This window comes from Dermacentor silvarum, chromosome 10 (assembly GCF_013339745.2).
Source record: "Dermacentor silvarum isolate Dsil-2018 chromosome 10, BIME_Dsil_1.4, whole genome shotgun sequence".
Taxonomy (NCBI): Eukaryota; Metazoa; Arthropoda; class Arachnida; order Ixodida; family Ixodidae; genus Dermacentor; species Dermacentor silvarum.
The window spans coordinates 152,324,307-152,334,435 of record NC_051163.1 but is presented as its reverse complement, the minus strand read 5'-3'; the positions used below and the strand labels follow the sequence as shown (position 1 = coordinate 152,334,435).

The 10,129-nt window shown below is 48.1% G+C and overlaps 1 pseudogene; it reads right to left on the bottom strand.

Annotated features, from left to right (window-relative positions):
* Positions 1-5,816: 5,816 nt before the first annotated feature.
* Positions 5,817-8,321, bottom strand: LOC125941149 (uncharacterized; annotated as a pseudogene).
* Between the last annotated feature and the right edge of the window lie 1,808 nt (positions 8,322-10,129).

Below are 10,129 nucleotides of genomic sequence, written 5' to 3'. Positions count from 1 at the left end.
TCTGTAGGCCACTCCTTCGCTGCTGATGTCCGGCGCAACACGCCAGGTTTGTCAACAGTATTTGTAGTCGACTCACCAGCTGTTGATGTCCGGCGCAACTTCCTTTTCAGGCGGCGCGATTCAACAGGCGTGAAGCTGCTACTATCGGAATCCATCTCAGTTACCGTGGAGTCATCCGCCGAATCTGGAAGCGCCACGTCGGTGACGGCCGTAGTAAAGAAGGCACCAACTGGCCGAGCAGCAGTTTGGTCGACTGCGTCGACGGGAAGCTGCACGGGACGTGTGCCCGACATCCCGAAGGATGACACAACATTAAAAAACTACAGAAAAGTGGAACAGCCGAAAACACAGACGTTCTCTATCGCCACTTCTTATTCTTCCATCGCCACCAGTCCAAATTATTACGATAAGGGTTTGGCGTGTTCAAGTCATTCTGCATTGCACATAGCTATACAGTACAAAGTGTGTGCGTGTGATATGTATTTGTTGAAATTACGAGTGATATTTAAGACTTGTCAAAGAGAGTAAAACTAAGGGGTTGCTGTTCTCTGAACTAGGCACGTTGTGCACAGAACTGCACAGTACAATCTGCCAATTTTAAGATATTATTGTACTGCAGAGAGTACTTAGTCTGTATATGTGATAGTTAAGCTCTTGTATAAAGTTGTGAAGGAAGTGTTTGGGGAGCTCAGAACTACGCATTACATTTTGTACCCAATTTTTGTCCTTTTGATACTGTTATACACCCAGTATCGTGGAAATAAGGGCTATCATGCTGTGCACATAACTGCATAGCATAGCATTTGTATCGAGGTTTTATATTCCTTGAAAGCGCGTTTTTGAAGTGCAATATTTTTTGAATCGCAGGACTGTTTGCAATGCGGTCATGTGTAGACCTGAAATGTTTATTGCAAATAAAGACCTACTTTCTATGCGGTGGTATTGATGATGCTGTCTTGCCAGGGGACCCTGCCATCATCAGAAATGCAGTACTGGCAAAGCTTGTCCCTCACTGCATAGGCTTGCCTAAACAGAAAATAAATATGCAAGTAGCATGGTTAGACAACCAAATTGTGTGCAGAAAACCTACTGTGTTATAAATTCATCGTTTTTGGTAAAGCACTTCAATCACAGGTGATATTTGGGCTTAATATAATCTACCAATAAATTCTTGGAGAATATTGTAGCACTCTTCAATGAAGCACACTAAACAAACTGGTTTATTGTGGGCGAACTTGTGCCCAGAGACTTAACACTAAAACACATTCGCACAATTGACAAGCAGAGTTAACAGGAACGCGTTCCACAGTCAACCACGTCCGAAGATTGAGCACACGCGCAGCCGCGTTCCCGTGCACGAGAGCCGCGTTCGCGCCACGCGCAAGGCGTTGCTGGCGCTCTTCCAACGGCGGTGCGATGAGACGCCTGGAAGGATACTTCGCGCGGAGAGATCTCTGCGGCATTACTCCCCCTCCGAAAACGCATCGCCCCGATGCGCGCGAAAGAAATTTCATATGCAGAAGTGTTTTCATTGCCTGTCGAAGTACGGCTTCATGCGGACTACATGTACGACCTCTGCAAGGTTGTGGCGCTTTGATAGCTTTTGTCCATGAGGAATGACTTCGTAGTTCAGGTCACCTACTCGGCGAATAACTTCGTAAGGACCGAAGTATCGGCGAAGGAGTTTTTCGGATAGGCCGCGACGACGCACTGGTGTCCATACCCACACTTTATCGCCTGGCTGGTACTGTACTTCTCTGTGACGCAGGTTGTAGTAGCTGGCGTCCCTACGTTGTTGCTGGCGTATACGGAACCGTGCCAACTGCCGGGCTTCTTCAGCTCGTTGTAGGAAGTCGTCCACGTCGTATGGGTTGTTAGTGTCGTCAGCATCTACTGGTAACATAGCATCCAGTGTGGCTGTGACTATGCGGCCATAGACCAGTTGAAATGGAGTGACCTGAGTTGTTTCTTGAACAGCCGTATTATAGGCGAAAGTAGCGTAGGGCAAAATTACGTCCCATGTCTTATGTTCGAGATCGACATACATGGACAGCATGTCGGCCAGGGTTCGGTTTAGACGTTCCGTCAGGCCGTTTGTTTGGGGATGGTATGCAGTGCTTTTCCTGTGACTGGTGTGCGTCATCTTCATCAAGCACTGCATCAACTCTGCTGTGAAGGCTGCTCCTCGATCCGTAATCACGACCATTGGTGCACCATGTCGCAGGACTATGTTATAAACGAAGAACTTCGCAACTTCAACTGCCGTTCCTCGTTCAAGGCAGCCAGTTTCAGCATATCGTGTTAAATAGTCTGTCGCTACTACGATCCATCTCTTCCCTGTAGATGACATTGGGAACGGTCCAAGCAGATCCATTCCAACTTGCTGAAATGGAGTCTTCGGTGGGTCTATGGGTTGGAGAAAACCGGCCGGTTTGACGGGTGGTGTTTAGCGCCTTTGACATTCTCGGCATGTCTTCACGTAATGCTGCACCGACGCTAATAACTTAGGCCAGAAGTATCTGAGTCGAATTCTGGCGAACGTCCGGCTGACCCCTAAGTGACCCGACGATGGTTCGTCATGGCAAGCTTCCAAAATTTCCTGTCGCATGGCTGATGGCACTCTTCCGTCATCGTCAGTAATCCGCAAGGCAACGTGCTCTGGCTCCTCTGACTTTTGCATATCTATAGCCTGCTTCGTAGAAAAGGACACACTAGAATTCTGCAGGTTGATTATGGCACCGTTTGCTAGAAGAAAGTCCATCCCGAGTATTACATCCTTCGAACATTCCGGTAATACAACAAAGTCAGCGACGTAAGCAAAACCTCAAATTCCAATTCTCGCTGTGCATCTACCCAGGGGTGTAATGAGGTGCCCACCAGCTGTACGTATCTGGGGTCCACCCCACTGCATCAAAACCTTTTTTAGCTTCTTCGCTAGTTCATAACTTATCACCGAATAGTCCACCCCGGTATCAATTAACGCATTCAGCTCGTACCCATCAATCAGCAAAGGCGAGTCCGAAGCTCTTTTCTCATTGCTGCACTTCTTTTCCTGGAACCAGTCGTCGATGTCACCCTGGTACCGCGATGGAGGATCTTCGCATGTCCGATTGTTAGCGGCCCCGCCTCCACAGGTCGCTCGCTTCAGTTTTCCGGCTTCGGGCTAGGTGAACGATGCCTAGTCGTACTTGAAGAGGCACGCGGGCTTGGTGATCGGTAACGCATAGGGTATGGCGACCGAGATTCTTGATGGCGAGGTGCGCTAAAACTCTGCCGCGTACATAAGTACTCCTCGATGTCAGATGGTCTTTCGCTGTTTCGGGGGCATGGTGCATTCATAGAAAATCCTCTAAGACCGGCATGCCGGTACGGGCAAAATCGGTACAGATGACCAGCCTCTCCGCAGTGAAAACACAGGGGCCTACGGTTGGCGTCACGCCACACGTCACTTTTCCTGGGCCTTGTCTCAGCCATACGGGGCGCATTGTGCGCTATCGGCACGTAGTTACTTGGCCTCGCGATGGGTGCACTGTGAACAATGGACGCACTGTGAACGATCGGTGCACTTTCAACGATTGGTGCACTGTGAACGGTGGGTCGCCTGAGCATCTCGGAGTACGTTGGCGTCGGTCGTGCTGGTGCTGGCTCAGATTGTGGTTCCCGTATGGCTTGTCTCACTTCGCTTCTGACGATGTCGACGATAGACGGTTCCGGTGGAACTTCGTGAGACTGCATCTTGCGTAGCTCTTCCCTGACTACAGACCTGACGAGTTCCCGCAGTGTGTGTAGATTGTTGTCAGTACACGCAGAAAAGACATTTGCGGACGCGCAGCTTAAGTCGCGGTTGTATTGCCGGGCTCGCTGCTGAAGCGTCATTTCAATCGTCGTTGCTTCCGATCGAAACTCGGCAAAGGTGCGTGGCGGATTGCGAACGAGACCCGCGAAAAGCTCTTGCTTCACCCCATGCATGAGATGGCGCACCTTTTTGTCTTCACTCATGTTGGGGTCAGCGCGCTTGAAAAGGCGGGACATGTCCTCTATGTACATGGCTACGCTTTCATTCGTGCGCTGATTCCGTGCCCGAAGAGCAGTTTCTGCCTTCTCCCTGCGATCATTGCTACCATACGTAGCCAGCAGCTGCTGACGAAACTCTTCCCAAGACGACAGAGAAGCCTCGTGGTTTTCGAACCACGTTCGCGCCGAGTCTTCTAAAGCAAAATACACATGGCGCAGCTTGCGTTCTTCACTCCATTCGTTAGACCTTGCCACTCTCTCAAAATGGTCCAACCAGTCCTCGGCGTCTTCGAACGAGTCGCCGTGGAAGGCCTGTGGTGTGATAGGTTGACTCACTATGAGCTGGGCCGGTGTAGTGAATTGGCTGGTCATGGTAGCGCGGTCAGTTGGCTCCCTTGCCGCGAAGAGAAGAGGTCCGAATTCTGGCGAATCCCCTCGAAGACGACGGCTGGTCCGTTGGTGTACTGGCGTCAGTTCCAAGGGTTCCAATCGCCGAGGATCAGGACTAAGCTCTCTTCGGTGTGTGGGGCTCGAAATCATACCCCGCCCCTCCACCAGATATGTAGCACTCTTCAATGAAGCATACTAAACAAACTGGTTTATTGTGGGCGAACTTGTGCCCAGAGACTTAACACTAAAACACATTCACACAATTGACAAGCAGAGTTAACAGGAACGCGTTCCACAGTCAACCACTTCCGAAGATTGAGCACACGCGCAGCCGCGTTCCCGTGCACGAGAGCCGCGTTCGCGCCACGCGCAAGGCGTTGCTGGCGCTCTTCCAACGGCGGTGCGATGAGACGCCTGGAAGGATACTTCGCGCGGAGAGATCTCTGCGGCAATATCACGATGTGTTAAAATGCTAGGCTAAAAAATACCTAATATGGCTTCTGTACTATGTAAGCGATGCATATTTTTCAGGATTACTTTGTGCAAGATGCTGTGATGTAAAACCCAAATTTCTCAAATAAATTTTTATTGTGAGTTCTCTTTTGTAATGTATTGCAATAGGAATGTCTTATAGAACATAATACTTTTGGCTAAAAGATAGTCTTCCAGCAAAGCAGGTTCGAACTGGAAGTAGATAACAGATTAAAAGAGCTGTCACTAGAAAATAATTGCACCTGCATCCAGAAATGCTTTTTAAGCAAATGGGCCTTTCAGCTATTAATAGGTCACGTATTCTTTCTCAGTATGAGGTGTGCTCATGCACAAATCCGCAAAATAGACAATGCTTTGGAACACCGATGCACGAGAATGTTTGTTAAACTAAAGATACCTGGTTGAGTTGAAGCTTGTTGCGCGCAATGTACACAAAACATCCCTGCTGCCTTCTTCAGCTCTCCAGCTGCCTTCCGGCACTTGACCTTGCCAGTCCTCACAGTCAGCAATACCAGGTGGACAGTACGCAGCCCGAGATGCAGGCGACTCCTCACAGTCAGCAGTACCAGGTGGATAGTACGCAGCCCGAGATGCAGGCGACTCATGGAGCAAGAAATTGTGTAGTGTTACACAAGCACACACAATTCTATTGTCATTGCCATCTTTTGCTTTAAATGATCGTCGAAGTATCCACCACCTCTGTGCCATAATGCCAAAAGCATTCTCGACTACCCTTCGAGCTAGGCTCAGGCGATAATTAAATATTCTGCTTTGGTGCTTTTCTTCAAATGACTGATTTGAATGAGATGTGGTGACAAGCAGTGGTTGAAGGGCTGTAACAATGTATTAGATAAACTTAACGTAAATAAAAATCACAGGAAAGCAAAGCGCTGTTACAATAACACACAGCATAAATGACATCAAAAAGACTGCTGTAGCTTACTTTTGCGAGAATAAGGCCTCATCAAGAAGGTCTTCAGAGGGAAAGCATCATCTCCAAAAAATGGGTATCTTTTCAACGCTGCCCATCTCGGCGTCTTCGGGGATTCCAAGTTGATTTGCTACAATGAGCTCTTGGAACTTGCTGCGTGCAAACACGCCTCCAACAGACTCGCTGCCGAAGTGCCCGATTTCGACATGTAGAAACCTAAGGAAGCACATATAACATTTTATATTAGAAGCAAACGCATGCACAAGTGTTGTTATCAAGTACGTTTAGATATGTTCAAATATATATATCGGGCAAATCTCCTGGGAATCAGTTATATCTTGTAGCATTCATTTCTTTGCCAAAGGCTGCATTTTATTTCAAGGGATAACGAAGGATGAAGACATTAACATATTGAAATCTCACCTTCGTGCTATATTTAACTGATGCATGAAATAATTCATGAATAAAAATAATATAAAGTCCACAGTCATGTGTATATCCAGAACCAGTAATAGCCCACATCCTCATTATCGTGCCATTACCTCGGATTCTGTTAACTCTTAGTACAAGTCTCTAGGAGACCACATCATGGCTAATCTAACTTCGTTGCTACATACCAAATGCAATATTAACAATTTTAACCGCATGCTTGGCTATTTATACTCCAGCTTTGCTACCGCCCTTCCTTTCTTAAATTGATATCTCAACAGTGCAAATCATCCCTACCTTTAACTCGCATCACTTATCGCAAGCAATGATTTGCTGAAACTACTCTTGTAGTTTCTGTTTAATGTTCCTGATTGGGCGGGGCACTCAATGACGACGTGTTTGCCATCAATGGCACCAATACAATGAGGCAGGTTCCACTTTTCCTCAAACTCCTGTGCAACCTAATGAAAAAGCAGAATGAAACACTACTGAGTGAAAGCCACATCATAACGTAGTAAAGTCTGCCATTTGTGCAAAGCTGCAAACAACCCAATCGGAGGTAAATGTCGCTTCGTAGTGCAAAGTTGACAGTGCAGAACACACAGACAATATTGAGTGTTGCAATTCACGGTCTGTGATTGAACTATTGCACGTTCAAGAACCCCAGGTTGTCCAGGTTAACTTGGAGTCATTCATTACAGTGTGCCTCATGAGAAAATTGTTTTGGCAGATCAAACCCTAGCATATAATATATAATGCTACAACTCTGGCTTCTCAGATTTCGACTACACGTACAGAATCTAAAATCTGTACTGAGTAACAATATGAGAAGCTCTTCAACCTTACATTACACATGCAACATCTTTAGAGCTGTCATGCATTAGTACTCGCTATCTGTGTCTCTACAGGAAATTGTGTGTTCATCTAGTTTTGCTTACTGCAAATACAGAAGCTTTCAGCGCTCTTCCTAATTGCCTAGTTATGCAACTGCAGTAGTCTAATCTGCTCTTATCAAGTTCGAATTTATGATTAAACAAGAAGGAAAGTTAGAAAAAGCACATATGTGTTCTATTTGGCCTAAGATAATTTGGGAGTTATGGAGTGAAACTGCTGCTTACTTCTGTGGAAGAGTGTGATCCAAATTTGGTCCAGTAGAACTTGTTAAATAAATATCAAACGTATAAAAAGGTTAATTATTAGCAAGGCATGATTCAGGTGCGTCTATGCATGTCAGAAGCTAAGAAAAAGAACGCAAGAGTAAAAAAATGCCGAAATAAAAAAATGGAGACTTGAAATGACTAGAAGAAGTGTAAAGACAAGACAGTACTGTGCTTTTATTCTGGTTAGACGTCTCGGCTACAATTAACAGGCGTCTCGGTGTTTGTATTGTGATCGTTGACGGCGCATGCGTCACACGTAAAGAAACGCATACTGGGCTCCGTAACAATACTCCTTCGCATTCTTAACGTGCTTCACTGCATGGCATTATGCTTCGCTGCATGACAAAACTGTACCACGGCAAAGGTTAATGAAAGGCGCCATTCATGACACTGAAAAACCAAATACTAATTTTTGTTTCGAAGTGAACATCGAATTGCACAGGATTTGAATATTCGCACAGTCAAACTGTTTGGAGACGCTACTTACCTTGAGCAACTGAACTGCGGATGACGTACATTTAACATAAAGTGGACCAAGGATTTCCCCATATTGCTTGGCAGACCTCGGCGGTGATCGTGCAAGCAGTCGAACGTCCAGCCAGGAAATTAATTGACGACGACTTAAGTGTCTCGCCAGCTGCCAAAATCTAACCGAAGAACAATAAAACACGCCAACCTAATAGTGATCGAATTAACCCGTAACTCTTCCTTCGTATGCATGAAAATACAGCAGATGTGCTTAAATCCGAAACGATTGTGCAATCAAAACACGGACATGACAGTGTGCTTACCTCACAGCCAAACCAGGTGGTGGTGTGGCGAATGGCCTTGCGGAACCTCGTATTCGCCTTGGTTATTCTAGGCCCCACGAGTTCCAAGAGTGTGTCGAAACTTCGCGGCGGCATCCTTAAATAGCTAGCAAAAAAAAAAGAATGCATAGCGTGAGCACTTAGCAAGACGCAAAAACTGTCAACAGTATCTTAGTCGCGGTAGTATTCAACGTCGCGGGACCTGAGGTGCGGCAACAAAGCGTTGGCGTGGCCCAACTTCTCGCGCTCTTGCAAAGCCGGACGAAGCCACCACCGCCGCTTCGGAGGTGGCCGTTCCTTCCGCTGTTCATTTTCCATTGCCAGATAGCAACTGGCTAGAGGTATCCAAGTTATTTCCACTTGCTCGTCCATGGCAGCAATGGCAGACTACTAAAGTTGCAGCGATGGCAAACTACTAAAGTTACGGTGATGGGAGACTACTTAAGTTGCCGACGACACGCACAGTTGCGCGAAATGATCGCTTATAATGACACATGGGTCAATAAATGAACACACCGCTTGAAATGGTGCGATGTAGAGCACCACCACGCGGACAAACGTACGCAGACTAGATGGATGTGAGCGAAAGCGGAAGTGGTTGCCGCTGCGGTGGCGAAACAAATCTGAACATCTAGGGGATGCGCGGAAAAGATTTTCCGGCCGCTTTGGTCTTTCCGCCCGCTTGCCGCTTCCAAAGTGTGAACGCAGCCTAGAGTGACGGCGGAGTTTCATGACCAGAAAAAGTATTGAGGGACTATGGTGATACTCAGATTATTTTTAACAGCGAGAGAGAGAGAGAGAGAGAGAAGTTTATTAAAAATGTACTTGTATTAAAAGGAAAACGGCAGAGCTGTTTAACCTGGACGGTTGCCGTTAGGTGTAACGCCGAAATGTGGATTGTTCCTGGTGGCAGTGCAGAAAGGGTCCAAGCGCAATGGCAAATACCCCTGTGAACTAGCGAAACTGCTTAAGCTCGAGGATGGTCCGTCGCGTGTACGCCGCCAAACCTCCGCCTGGCGATGACGTCACCATGCGCCGCCTAGCAACGCTTCGCCCCAGCCGCGCCGACCGCGCTAGAGCACTGCACGGACTCGGGCTTACCCGAAAGCCTGGGCCCGACCCGGCCCGTGGGCCGGGCCGGGCCGGGTAGGGCAGTTTTATCCCGGGCTCGGGCCGGGCTCGGGCACGGCATGTGCTATTTGACCCGGGCCGGGCTCGGGTTTTTTGACGCGGGTCCAGGCCGCGCTCGGACTGTGGTGGTGTGCATATAACCTGAAGTGAGCTATCCTCGCGCGTCTCGAATCTGCAAAACATGTCTTTTTTGGTCTCGGGCCGGGTTCGGGCCAGTTTCGAACCGGGCTCGGGCCTAAGGTAAAGGGGTGGCGGGCCGGGCCAGGTGGGTAACGAAGAATGTTTTCGGGCCCGGGCCGGGCCCGGGTCTCACCATAAATCTTTTGGTTGGGCTCGGGCGGCAAACCCAATGTAAAAACGGGCCTGGGCCGGGCCCGGGCTGAGAAAATTGGCCCGTGCAGTGCTCTAGACCGCGCCGAGCCTCGCCACAGCTGCGTGAGCCGCGACGCCATCGCGCGCGCCGCATCGCTTCGGGTGCGACTGTTTTCACAACAAATCCGCGCAGGGCGGGGCCTCGCGCGGATTTGACTGAAACCGAAAAATAACAGTTCAGTTATTTTTACATTTTTCAAAATTTCTGAGGGTCGGGTCCAGAACCAGAACAATACTCCACTCAAACCGCAATAAATCGCTGCCAGGGGAACTCTGAACCGCTAACCAGAACAATGACAACCCGATCTTCAAAACGGCGAATCAAGATAAATCTATTATCCAGTCTTGCGCACTAACCGCAACTGAAAACAAGTCGTTCTGCCGGGTTGAGTCCCTGGTTA